The sequence below is a fragment of the Gastrolobium bilobum genome, unplaced genomic scaffold, assembly GCF_033153095.1.
Source record: "Gastrolobium bilobum isolate Gb01-03AN ecotype WA unplaced genomic scaffold, APGP_CSIRO_Gbil_v1 utg40026, whole genome shotgun sequence".
NCBI lineage: Eukaryota > Viridiplantae > Streptophyta > Magnoliopsida > Fabales > Fabaceae > Gastrolobium > Gastrolobium bilobum.
In genome coordinates this window covers 48,678-62,419 of record NW_026899792.1, presented here as the reverse complement: position 1 = coordinate 62,419, position 13,742 = coordinate 48,678, and the positions used below count along the sequence as shown (strand labels likewise).

General features: G+C 36.5%; 1 long non-coding RNA gene and 1 other non-coding gene across 2 annotated transcripts; both read left to right on the top strand.

Annotated features, from left to right (window-relative positions):
• Positions 1-546: 546 nt before the first annotated feature.
• Positions 547-653, top strand: LOC133293523 (small nucleolar RNA R71). The gene has a single exon (XR_009749069.1). It is a non-coding gene; the product is annotated as a small nucleolar RNA R71 (small nucleolar RNA).
• A 12,518-nt stretch (positions 654-13,171) lies between these two features.
• Positions 13,172-13,555, top strand: LOC133293520 (uncharacterized). The gene is made up of 3 exons (XR_009749068.1): positions 13,172-13,192; positions 13,323-13,403; positions 13,501-13,555. It is a non-coding gene; the product is annotated as an uncharacterized LOC133293520 (long non-coding RNA).
• Positions 13,556-13,742: the final 187 nt, after the last annotated feature.

Sequence of the window (13,742 nt, the reverse complement as noted above, 5' to 3'; positions counted from 1 at the left end):
GCTGTTGATTGTTGTTGAATGGTCTCTGGTTAATGGGTGGCCTCCATTGGGTGTTGTGGTTCTGATCCTTAATGATAGTTCCTCCAGGGCTTGAATGTGTATTTCGTCCTGCTTGTTGATTGTCTCTGATGAAGTTCCTATTGCCAAAATTTTCTGCATAACACACCAATGCAGTGGATGGGCAGTCTGTTGAGTCATGAAGGTCACCACAGGCTGAGCATGGTTCTGTTTCAGTTGCTGTGAGTTGTAAGACTTCCATCCTTGGTGCTTCTTGGTCGGCTTTTAGGTTCTTCACTTCATTCATGAGTGATGGTAGCTGGGCTTCCATGGCAGTTTTTTTATCTAGTTCTAGCATGCCTGGCTTCCTCACTGGGCTCACTCTGTCTATTGGCCATTGGAGACATCTTTCAGCAGTCCCTTCTATGATTTCATATCTTGATTCAAGTGTTCCTGTAAAAAAAATATCCTCCTGCAGCAAAATCTAAGTGAGACTGAGAAGTATGATCAAGTCCTTTATGGAAAGACTGTAACACTCCCCATCTTTCTACCCTATGGTTTGGACATTTTCTTATGATGTCCTTGTATCTCTCCCATGCTTCATAGAGATTTTCTCCATAAAACATTCTGAAGTTAGAGATTTCTGCTCTAACATCTGCTTGTCGAGACATTGGGAGAAACCTCTCTATGAACTTGTTAGAGAGTTCTTCCCATGTGTGGATTAACCCAGGGGTGAGAGTTTTCATCCATGTTTTAGCTTTTAAGCCCAAGGAGTGAGGGAACAACTTCATTCTCATGCTCTCTTCTGTTACACCCTCAGCTTTAAAATTGTCACAGATATCTTGGAATGTGGTGAGGTGTGTGTAAGGATCTTCTGCAAGGAGTCCATTGAAGACCCCTGTTTCCCTAATCATGTGAAATATGATAGGTTTTAGTTCAAAATTGGGTGCTACAGGAGGGAGGATTACTCCCCTGCCTGGTCTGTTCCTAAAAGGAGCAGCCAAAGTTCTGAAGTTCTGTTTAGGGGGAACCTCTTCATTGTTATTATTGTGATCAGCCATATTTTCAGCCAAAAACTTGTTGGGTGGTTTGCTGATGGTGGAAAACTATAAGTTCTGATAGGGGACGTTCCTCTGTTCTTGCAGAACACAGATTCGTCCCTTAGTTCCAACCCAAGTGCGCAAGTGCACGCATCAAGTAATAAAGGGAGTATTAATGCCCAAATTATAGTTCCCACGAGGATAGAGTGCTAATTATTATTTTATCGCTGTTTATAAAGAGTGAAAATGAGAAGAAAAGTTAGTAAATGAACTGTCGGTTCAAACGTTCCCTACTGTCTTGACAACGTTCCTCAAGAACAGTAGGTTCAATCTGATGGCAAACAGTTGCTCGCTGCGTTATGTATGTGATCATTCCTGTTTAGAAGAAGGTGAGACAATAATCATTGGAGTTTTTATAAGTACTAAATGAAATAAAATAAAACTACTAAAACAGAAATAACTATAATCAAGAGACAACGGGGTGGTGGTTAAAACAGTTTAACAGAAGGAACGGATTCACTGCTTCACTCTTAAAGGGGCTGTTTTCTCTGCTCAAGACTTAGTACCTTTTGGCTTTGTCCCAGTTTCTTTGCCTGCCAACTCTGATTCCTCAGCTCATGGTCTAGATGGCTCACAAGTTTCCATATTCCTATGGCTCCCTTGACTCCAACAGGTACTTAGTTCAGAACCTTAAAATGGACGAGTTGGCCCCTTATTCCTCAGGTGACCAGTAGCGTTTTTGCCATGACAACTACCTTCCCCAATGGCTAAGCTGTCTGAAATCCCTTCCTTATGGAAGTTCCTTTCTCAGTATGTACCCAATTTCCATTGGCGCACAATGAATATAGCTTACTTAGCCAAAGAAATACAAAAAGCTTCGGACAAGAGTTTTGAAAACAGTTCTTTAAAAGTTTCACAGTTTACCCGTTCCACAGATAGTCCAGCTCATGGCTGATAGTTTAAACATAATTATTCTCAACTGAGATTACATAGACCCGAGATTCAGTCAAGAGATAACGATTGGAACGAAGAGAAAAACACTTATATTAATTTAAAAGACAATTTACAAAAATAAACAGAAAATGGAGAAAAATGGGTATTTGTTCGTGAAGAGTCTTGATGGTTGTTTACAGAGAAGGGAAGAGGGGTTGTCGCTTAACTATAGTTACAACCGAAAATTAAACTAAGTTACTAACTACTACTACTAGGTGATCTTCTTCCTTCTGGACTTTAATCCCTCCAGAATCTGATGATGTTTTTGTATGAGGGTGGTCCTATTTATAGATGGAAGGAGAATGGCAAGCTTGTAAATCCTTTGGAGCAAGTTGCTTGAATGAGGGGACAGGACGGTGGCAGCAGAGTATGGAAGCTGCGCAAATTGCTGGATGGAACAAGGTTTGGTGATGATTAGCCGTAGTTTGCAGGCATTCTCATGTTTTGCTTCTTTTTTCAGCCAATGGGAACCCTTGATTCCCTGCTCTTCACGTTTCTAGCTGCTCAGTTGGTGCACCGCCTTGCTTTTTAGAAGTCTTTAACTCTACGTTACCTGCAAAGTGTACAGAAGCATTAAATGAATGGAGCAGGTGCATTAAATGCGTCTCAGTCCGTTCCCCTTTTAATATATTTTAAAGGAATACGTTACCATCTGTCCCCCCACTGTGTTTTTGTCACAAATGTGTAAAACAAGTGATTTTCATGCTGAAGTTGCTCATCAAATGAGGGAACATATGGTATTTTGCCATCAAAATGGGCTTAGATGGGAACGAATTTACGTCCCATCAAAGATCGTATACCCCGAAGGAGAAGATCTAAGTTATTCCGCTGCTATGGAGACAGGTATGCCTCCACTTTTATGTTAATATTCCTTTATGATTTGGTATGATGGATCTTGGTTTGTTGGTGATGGTTATCACCATAAGGTTAAGAGGAATTATTATTCCAACAGATTAACTGATACATTTAGAACATAAAGGTTTTAGAATATAAATATTATAAATTAGATTGAATTAACTTTTTTTATAATAATAGTATGTAAGTTTAAACCCATGACATTTTACCAACTATTTAATATTTCATTACTTATATACCAGTACTAACTTAATAACTAAATATATATAAACATATAAATTATAAGAATTGTCAATTTGGATAGATAAGCTAGTCTGCGACGACTTAGCTAAATATGTGCCAAGTTATATCAGTTATTGGTTATCCTCACCAATTCAAACTGTAATTATTCAGGTTGACTCGTTGGTCGCTGCTCTAGATTTTATTTATTTATATTATTATAGTTTAAAAATATTAGTTTAATTAATACATTTAATTAGATTTCATTAAAAGACTTATATTAATTTGTATTAAAAATTTGAAATTAGTACTTATTAGACATCGAATACCAGAGGAGAAAGAAAGAAGAAAACCTTTTCATTATTGTGTGTGAAATTCTAATTACAAAAGTGAAATGCAAAAAGGAATATATCAGTAACCTCTAACAGAATGCACAAGAGGTGCTAGTATGTGCCAAGCGGTTACAACTATTGGTGAGGTGGCAAAACTAAGTAAGAGGTGGCAATGCTAAATAAACAAAATAAAGAATTAAGATAATAGAATGTAAAAATAGTAAAATGAAGTATATTCTAAAACTCCCCCTCAAGATGGAGTGTGTATGTTGAGAACTCCATCTTGGAGATGATGGAGAAGAAGAGTCCAGCAGGAAGAGCATTGGTGAGAATATCAGCAAGTTGTTGTGAAGAGAGAACAACAAAAGTCTGAATAATGCCTTTGGTTACTTGATCACGAACAATGTGACAATCGATTTCAATGTGTTTCGTCCATTCATGGAAAATCGAATTAGAAGCAATGTGAAGGGCAGCACGATTATCACAAAATAAATGAGCAGGTGTAGCATGAACAACTCACACGTCTTGAAGTAAGGAAAATAGCCAAAGAAGTTCACAAGTGACATTGGCCATGGCTCTATATTCAACCTCAGCAGATGAATGGGAGATGGTACCTTTTTTCTTGGACTTCCAGGAAATGAGTGAATCACCAACGAAGATACAGTAACCAGTAACTGATCTTTGATTGTCGAGGCATGCAGCCTAGATAGAATCAGAAAATGCATTCAATTAAACAGAGGAGGTAGCAGAAAATAGGAGACCTTGACCAGCAATGCGCTTCAAATAAGAAAGGATCCGATGAGCAGCTTGCACATAAGGGAGCTGAGGAGCATACATAAATTGACTAAGCCTATCGATGGCAAAGGAAAGATCATGCCTAGTTATAGTCAAATAAAGAAGTTTTCCAATCAAACGTCTATAAGGGGTAGGATCAGGAAGAAGATACCCAGAATCAGCAAAGAGCTTTAAGTTAGCCTCCATTGGGGTGGACTGAGGCTTACAACCGAGAGTACCAGAATCCTGCAAAATTGTCAAAGCATATTGTCTTTGATTTAAAAAAATGTCGCGATGTGATCTGGCTACCTCAAGGCCAAAGAAGTATTTGAGTGCTCCCAAATTTTTTAGTCTGAATTTTCCATTTAATGAGACAGCAAGACGATCCAGAGCATGAGAATCATTAGAAGCAAGAATGATTTCATCAACGTATACCAAAACATCAATGAAATGTGTTGCAATAAAATGAGTAAATAAAGAATGATCAGATGAAGAATGAGTGAATCCAATAGAAAGTAAGGTGCTGGAGAATTTTGCAAACCACTGACGTGAGGCTTGTTTTAGCCCATAAAGTGACTTCTGGAGATGGCACACAATATTCGGAGGAAGAGACTCCCCCTTTCCAGAAACCCAAAGGCAAGGACATATACACCTCCTCAAGAAGGTCACCATGCAAAAAAGCATTATTGACGTCAAGTTTAATTAAATGCCAATTGTTAATAGCAGCAAGAGAGAGCAGAACACGAACATTAGTGATTTTTGCAATTTTTGCAACAGGAAAGAAGGTCTCTATAATATCAATACCCTCATGCTGAGAGAAGCCTTTGGCAACTAGGCGGACCTTGTATCGTTCAAGGCTGCCATCAGAGTTGTATTTAACTCTATATACCCATTTACAACCAATGGGTCTCTTACCTGGAGGTAAAGAAACAATCTTCCAAGTGTTGTTATGCTCCAAAGCCGAAATTTCAGCAGCCATGGCTGCACACCACTCGGGAAGCTGGGATGCTTCAGAGAAGGTAGAAGGTTCAAAGTGGGAAGAAATGGCATTGACAAAGGCATGGAGAGATGGAGAAAGGTTTTGATAAGAAAGGAACTCAGATATGGGATGGGCAGTAGAAGAACAAACATAATCTAGGAGATGAGGAGGAGGTTTCCTAATTCGAGAAGATCGTGAGGGAAGGTGTGTAGCAGCTTCATTGGTATGTGTTGAAAGAGTTGAAGGTATAGGAGTGTGAGATAGAGAACCAGAGGCGAAAGGAAAAATGGATTCGTGAAACACAACATCTCTGGATATAATAACACGATTGGTGGAAAGGTCAAGCAATTTGTAACCTTTGTAACCAGAAGGATAACCCAGAAACACTGCTGGAAGAGCCCGAGGAGAGAATTTATGACGACCACGATGAAGAGTTGATGGGTAACAGAGACAACCAAAAACTCTCAAGTGTGTGTAGCAAGGGATTTTGTTAGACAATAATTCAAAAGGTGTTTTGTGGGAAAGGAAGGGAGAGGGAGTACGATTGATCAGGTATACAATCGTTTGAATACAATCATGCCGTTAATCTAAAGGAACCTGAGATTGAAAATGAAGTGCTCTGGCAACATTCAAAATATGCTGGTGTTTGTGTACCACAACTGAATTTTGTTGTGGTATTTCGACACAAGAATGAAAAATTTGGATTTCCTTTGTTTCAAAAAAATCAGTCAAGCAGAACTTAGGAGCTTTGTCACAACGAAGAGCCTTGATGGGTTTGTTATACTGGGTAAAATGAGAGAATAGAAACAAGGAAACACGGAGGAGAAATCTTTTTTGTTTTGGAGAAAATAAACCCATGTGAATCTAGTGGCATCATTAACCACAGTCAAGAAATATCGAAAACCATCCACAGAAATAAGGGTAAAAAGACCCCAAATATCACAATGTAATAAATCAAAAGAAGAAGATGAAAGTTTAGGATCTAATATAAAAGGTAATCTTTTCTGTTTAGCCAAAGGACATATATCACAATGAAAAGATGAACAATCAGTATCAGTAAAATGCAAAGTGTTTTGTAAATGATGTAAAATCGGTATAGCAAGATGGCCTAACCGAGAGTGCAATAAACGAAAAGATTGCTTGGAAACATTGAGGCAAAGGGGAGGGGGAACATCAACTTTGGGGAAAAAAGAAACAGTTTCTAAGACGTAAAGGTCACCGAGCCAACTAGTAATCCCAATCGTCTAGCGAGAAGCACGGTCCTATAAAAAATAATGAGAAGAGTAAAAATGGGCAGTGATGGAGGAATCACGAGTAAGAGCACTAACAGAGAGAAGGTTAAACGAAAAAAGATGGAACAAGTAAAATATTGTGTAGGGTGAGGGACGGAAGAAGGGAAACAGAGCCCTTAGAAACAACCAAAACAGAGGAACCAGTGGGTAGAGACACAGTGGAACAAGAATCAGAAGAAGAAGTGAACATTTCAGGTGAAAAAGCAACGTGATGTGTTGCCCCAGTGTCTATGATCCAGGAAATATGAGGTAAGGAGGAATAACACATACCAGTAAAGCTTGCAATAGTGTGAGAAGAGATATCAGTTGGAGGGGATGGGGAAGATGACGACGGTGAAGAGGGATTAGGGTTGGATTGAAGCAGATAGAGCAATTAGGCATATTGGGCCGAAGTTAATTGGGGAAAAGGAAGGTTGGGGTCATTGGGCCTAGGATTTGGAGGGTTAATAGTCATGTGGGCTTGGGCCGAAGGTGAAGGAGAAGACTGCCTAAGGGTTCTTGGCTTGTAACCCGATGGGAAGCCATGGATCTTGAAGCATTTGTCCTTATTGTGATTGGGGATGTTACAGTGGGTGCAAAATGGACGATTAAGGTGAGGGTTGGAGACGGCAGTAGCCACGATAGAGGAAACGGTAGGAGCAGAACCAAGAACACCGAAAGTTGTGACGAAATTAAGCAACGACATTTTCGGAGAGATAGACATCAGAGTAGATATCTACCTTTGACGTCCTTCTTGCAAAACGAGGGAGAAAACTCGTGATAAATTTGGTATAGGCTCCATAAGCAAAATCTGAGTATGAATGGAGGAATGGGAATCGTTCAGCCCCATGAGAAATTGAAGAGCATGTCCTTGTTGTTGCGAAGCATGAAAGGAACTTAGGCCACCACAGGTGCATTGAAAAGTTGGGGGAAAATCCTGAAGTTCATCCAAGAGGATTTTGAGTTTCGTTTAATAATTGTTGATGTCCAAGGTGCCTTGGTGAAGGGATGAGATTTGTTGTTTCAGCTGAAAGATGCGAGGTCCGTTCGTCTGATGAAAATGCGCATGAAGATTAGCCCAAAGATCATAGGTTGTAATGAAGTACATCAAGCTATCTGCAATATCCTTAGAAATAGAGTTGAGAAGCCAGGAGGTGACCATGGAATTGCAACGATTCCAGGAAGAAAATAGAAGATCATCCGATGGTGGGCGAAGAAGAGAGCCATCAACGAAAGAGACCTTATTTTTAGCAGTGAGTGCTATTAACATGGCTCTGCACCAAAAGTTATAATTAGTCTCAAGAAGAGTGTGAGGGACAATAATAATGCCTGGATGATCGCCATTGTGGAGATAGTAGGGACTAGAAATATCCTCCATGGAAGCAGAGGAAGGAATAGTGTTGGAGGCAGCAGCAGTGGAAGAATGAGAAGAGGCCTTATTACCTCGAGCCATAGCTGAGGTTAAAAAATGCCTTCTGATACCATATTAGACATCGAATACCAAAGGAGAAAGAAAGAAGAAAACCTTTTCATTACTGTGTGTAAAATTCTAATTACAAAAGTGCAATGCAAAAAGGAATATATCAGCAACCTCTAACAGAATGCACAAGAGGTGCTAGAATGTGCCAAGCGGTTACAACTATTGGTGAGGTGGCAAAACTAAGTAATAGGTGGCAATGCTAAATAAACAAAATAAAGAATTAAGATAATAGAATGTAAAAATAGTAAAATGAAGTATATTCTGAGTACTAAAAATATATCGATATTTATTTTAAAATAATATTTAGATATGCTTTACAAAGGTAAAATTGATAATTTAAATTCTTTTAATGCTTGTGAACAAACTTGGCCTATTACCATCATGGAGTTGAATTCGGTCAAACCAAAATATTTTTTAGTTCAAATTTTTGTGTGTGGAATTTTTTAGTTCAATTTTATTAGTCAATCCACATGTTTAGTCAAATTATTTAGTTTGGCTAGCCTTCACACTTCCACGATTTTGATATCTTAGTTATTACATTAGATAAGCTTGTGCTCAAAATAAGATAATTTCAAGGGTCTCGCACTTTTATATTTATTTATGTCTTACTCATTTTCAAGTTGGATCTCGAACTTCTCGTGTGAAAAAAAAATTCTTTGTTGTACTTTAGGGATACATTATTTGTTTCTACTTTTGTTTTTGAGTGGAACAACGTGATATGGAAGTTCAAAGTTACAGATTTTCAAAAAAAAAATTCTCAAAGTTATAACACCTAACTTGTCATAGGTCAAGTTTTTTTTTAATACAAGTCATAGGTCAAGTTACGTGTGGATTTTTGGGTTAAAAAAATAGTGTATAAACAAATAAAAAATTAGTTTGGGGCAGAAAAGCAATATTTAGAATTATCCTGCACCTAGTTGCAAACTAAATTCTAAGTGAGTTGAAGACTTAGTATTCGTTTGGATTGGCTTCTACTTTCGAAGAAGCTGCTTTTTTTTAAAAAAAAAAAAGTTCTTTTAGAGTTATTTGATTATTTGGATGTTGACCTAAGAAAAATTAAAAGTAAATGAAAAGCTAAAATTCAACTTTTTCCAAAAGCTAAAATTTTTAATTTTTGAGAAAAGTAGAAGTCAAAATCAACTGAATGACCATGGTGACCCCTCCTTGCAATGGTGATGCTGCTGGTGCACCGTGTTTCTTACCCTTCTTGCTCTTCTTTGATTTTCTCGGAGCTGGAGCCTCAGGGGTGGTTGGCACCACCACGGGTGCTGGAGGAGCACTCACTAGAGAAGTTGTTGGCGCGGGTGCAGGGGGAGATTTAGCAAGTGGAGAACTGACTGGAACTTGTGCTGGTGGCGAGCTCACTGGTGTCGCCGCCGATGGAGACGATGCCAGAGGTGTTGTCGCCGGAGCATGCGCTGCAGCATTGGTCGGAGATGAAGCTGGAGGAGCTAATTTGGGAGAAGCAATAGGAGCTGGTGATGTTGGTTTGGAAGGGGCTTGGACCGGTGATGAAACTAGAGTAGCTGCAACTGGAGTTGCCGGTGAGTTGGAGAGGGAAGCCACCAGTGACTGGCCTCCTATGCCGGCGACTAGTGGGTTCCTCCCTAAAGATGTAGAATACCAAAAAGAGATGAAAGGGTACAACGGTAATTTTATAGTTAAAAAATGCTTTTTATTTGAATATCTAAATGATATTTTTACTAAAGAGCACTTTTTTAATATTGCATCCAAACATAAAATAACTTTAACTTTTACAAAAAGTTCTTTTAAAAAAGACATTTTCTCAAAAGCCCATCCAAACGGACCGAGTACGTTTGTTTCACCTTCCAGAAAAAGTAATTGTTATCTCTTCCTTATTTTAAATGTATTTTTTTATAAAAGTTGAAGCTATTTATATTTTTATAAAAATATTTGGCTTTTGACTTCTATTTTTCTTTTGGAAGTTAAATTTTTAGCTTATAAAAAAAGTAAATTTTTAGCTTTTTTTATGACTTCTGCTTTTTTTAAAAGCAGACATCCAAACGAACTTAAAATGAGAAGTGCTTTTTTTTCTCGAAAAAAAGTAACTTTGGAAGAAAAAAAAGGCCACCCAAACGGGCCCTTGGTATTAAATTGGTATTCCTTCTATTTCATCCACGGATACCTTATTTGAAGAATTATATATATAAGACAAATATTTATCAAGTTGTTTGAGATATTTTTATCTCCGGTTACTCTAAAATTACGTCATTTTATTTATTTATTTTCTTATGTTAATTGATTCACCTTTGAATGGTTAAGAGAATATTTCTCTCTCTCTTTCTTTATAACCGTTGATCTATCTTTGTACGGTTATGATTTAGTAGCCGGAGATACAGTTATCTCAAGTAACTTGAGAAACGATAAGCCCTATAAATATATATATATATATATATATATATATATTGAGAGTTTACCCACACAACTTTAGCCTTCACTACTTTATATCATGATTCCTCCATTTAGAAATTCACAATTAAATTCGGTATTTTAATCATTTTAATGCAAGTTTTTTAAAAAAATTATCAAAAATAATGCAAAACTAATTTTTTTTTATCAAAATAACATAATAGGACGCACATTGGGTGGGAATGACCATTCATTTTTAGAGATGAAAATGAATGTTGTTTTCACGAACAAACCTCATGTTTCCTTCTTGACATTCATAATGAACATGTTATGTGAATGTTTTAGAATTTGACTACATATGAAATTGCTTATGATTATGATAGAACCAAATTATGACCAGATGATATTGTTATTTGGTTCTTTGACGTCATTAACCGAGGACTCTAAACTTGTGAGCATAATAATTTGGTGATCATAAGAAAGTTATGTAAAATTCTAAAGATTGTCAATGATTTGATGTGCTGATTGGTTTATGAATTGCTATGATTGTTATTGACATGTGACGATGTTTGAGAGAGTTGACCCCCAAACACATACGAATGATGGTGAAAAGTGATTATTTTGTGCAACATATGAGTTTATGCCTTGGTTGATATTGAGAATTTCATACGGTTTAGTATGCATGGTTATAAATGTTATTTGGGGAAGGATTCGTTTACAAATTTTGTTTATAAATTTTTGCAAATTACACTACTTACTCCCAAAAGTACATAGTGTAACCTAATGTATTTCTGAGTGTACATAGTGTAGTTTGTAAGAGTTTATAAATAAAAAATTTGTAAATATAATCCTCCCCATGTTACTTTTGGCTAATTTGGTATAGGATTAGGAAATGAAACTTTTGAGAAAGGTTCAACATTGTACTTACTCTAAAAACTTGGAATAGTGATAAATTTTTTTGTGGTTTTATTGGGAATTATCCTCACCCCTTTGTGGGCTGCAAATTGTAAATACAAGCAATGTAGATATTGTTCCTAATCTAGAAAACTGAGCCATGGTTCGTTGCTATCAGGAGACCTTCGTAATGTGTTACGGATGCTTAATCACTATTTGTGTTGAGATGTAATGAGATTGTAAATGCTTGATTTTGTATGTTAATATGAAGTTTGTATAGGTCGTTCTGTTTTAAACCTACAAACATATGGTAGAATTTATAATTTGAATGGACAACCCTTGTTAAGTAATAAAAGAACTATGTTGGAACAAATGAATCAGATAATGGTATATGAAATAATACTTGCATATAATGCTTGAAGATATTGTAGATCGTTTCAAACCAATTGATAACGACTATAATTTTGCTTTGATTTACTTGAATGATCATCTTATGTTTTAGTCACAAAAGCATTAGATTAATGAATGACTAATTAAATTTTGACTTGACTACCTTACGAGAAATTGATGCTTCTGAATGCTGAGTTTGGAATGTTAATCTCTGTATGACTGTATACATGTATAGATTAATTGATGTTCTAAATTTGTATGTTCTACTTGGAATGTTAATCTCTGAGTTTGGAATGTTCTAATTCTAAGACAATGTAATCTAATTATATAAGTCTTCATCTTGGCTATAAGTCATTAATTTTCAACAATTGCACCTTTTGGCCTTTTTTTATTTTTTTAAGCTTGGACATTGTGGATGATTTTTTCTTGGTTTTTTGCATGTTGCCTGATTTTGTAATATCATTTGGGTCTTATTGCAACTTATTGCACTTTTGCTTCGTATCTTCTATAGCTAATTGTGCTTTGTTATTCATTAAAACTCAAACTTTTACCTTTTATGTACCCTAAGGTTTTACAAGTATAATGTTTGCAGGTTGACCCATTTTTTGTCAACGTGAACACAAAGTGAATGTGTGTGGGTCAACCCAAACACGTAGATATTGTATCGTGCTAATGGGTCATGTAGGGAATTGCCAAACCTAGAGAGGGGCATCGAAATATCTCTTAAGCTTCTTCAAAACTGCAAAAGTAGAGTAATTCACCTATTATTTTCCATTCTCTAGATTTACTTGAACATATAATTCATACTTTTTTCTATGCAAAAATCATTTTGCAAAATTAATGTTTTTTACAACATAGATGAATATGGAAGGTTAGTGTTAATCCTCATAATTCTTAACGTTTTCATATATCTTACATATAAATACACTTCTCTTCTTCCTATATGACTATAGCACAACAACAGATATCATGAATGTAATAACCCCGATAATTAAACTACAGTAATTAGAGATTAATATATAATTAGAGGATTAATTAGATGGAAAGTCTAATTTAGAGTTAAATCACCTTTTAGGGCAAATGTGTAAATAATTAAAGTGTGGAACTAATGAGGTAAAATACACAAAGTGTGTGAGACCCAAAATGAATCAAGTGCATGACACACCCTATTAGGAATCAACTCATTCTAATTAAATCTAACGGATGAGGGTATGTGTTGTAAAAAGGAAATAAAGATATGGGCTTCATGGTAATTGTGTGGGTTAGACATTTAAAAAAATATCTAAACCCTTTCTGTCTCTCACCTATCTCTTTCTTGTTTTCCCTCTCCACCGTCGCCCCTCCCCTCTCTTCCTACCTCCATTGTAGCTTTCATTCTTGCTTATTCAAGGAACCTCACTAAGCTAAGAACTCAACTCACCTTCTTTAATTCCTTCATAGTTACTAAACCCTCTACTCATCCCAAGCTAGAAATCAAGAAAGGAACCCAACATTTTCTCTTCTTAAAAACCCATTTTCAAAGGTCACTAGTGGGTAGCCAAGGAGAGGAGTTTTTGAGCTCTTGGAAGCTTGGGAATCTCCTAAAGTGAAGCTTTCAGGTAAGGAAGTTAATTTTCTTTGAATTCCTAAGAGTTTCATTTCCTAGGGTTTCAAGGAAATGAGGGGTTTTTGGATTATAATGTGGAATGATGAGTTTGATGGAAGTTGGTATATATTTATGATGTGTAGGAGTGTTATGGGTTGTGTTTAAAGTAGATTTGAACATCCATTGGACTATGGTTTTGGTCTTTAAGATTTCAAGAAATTGTGGTAAGCTACTAAACCTATGTTTTGTTAATATTTAAGGATGTGAATTGATTTTAATGTATATACATATGTATTGATTGGAACCACTCACTTGAAATAGGTGGTGTTGGTGATTTTGTTGGTGTTGAATTACTTGGGTCAAGAGAAGTTAGAGGATATAGCTTGAAAGGTAAACTTTTGGACCTTGTGGTTAATTCCCTTTGTTGTTCCACTATACTCCATTAGGAGTGATTGTATTATGGATTGATATGCATTGTGTGTTAAATTGAGTAGTGATGCATAATATGATAATATATGCTTGTATGAATACATGACAGAGGTTCCTTGGCAAGGAGAATATGA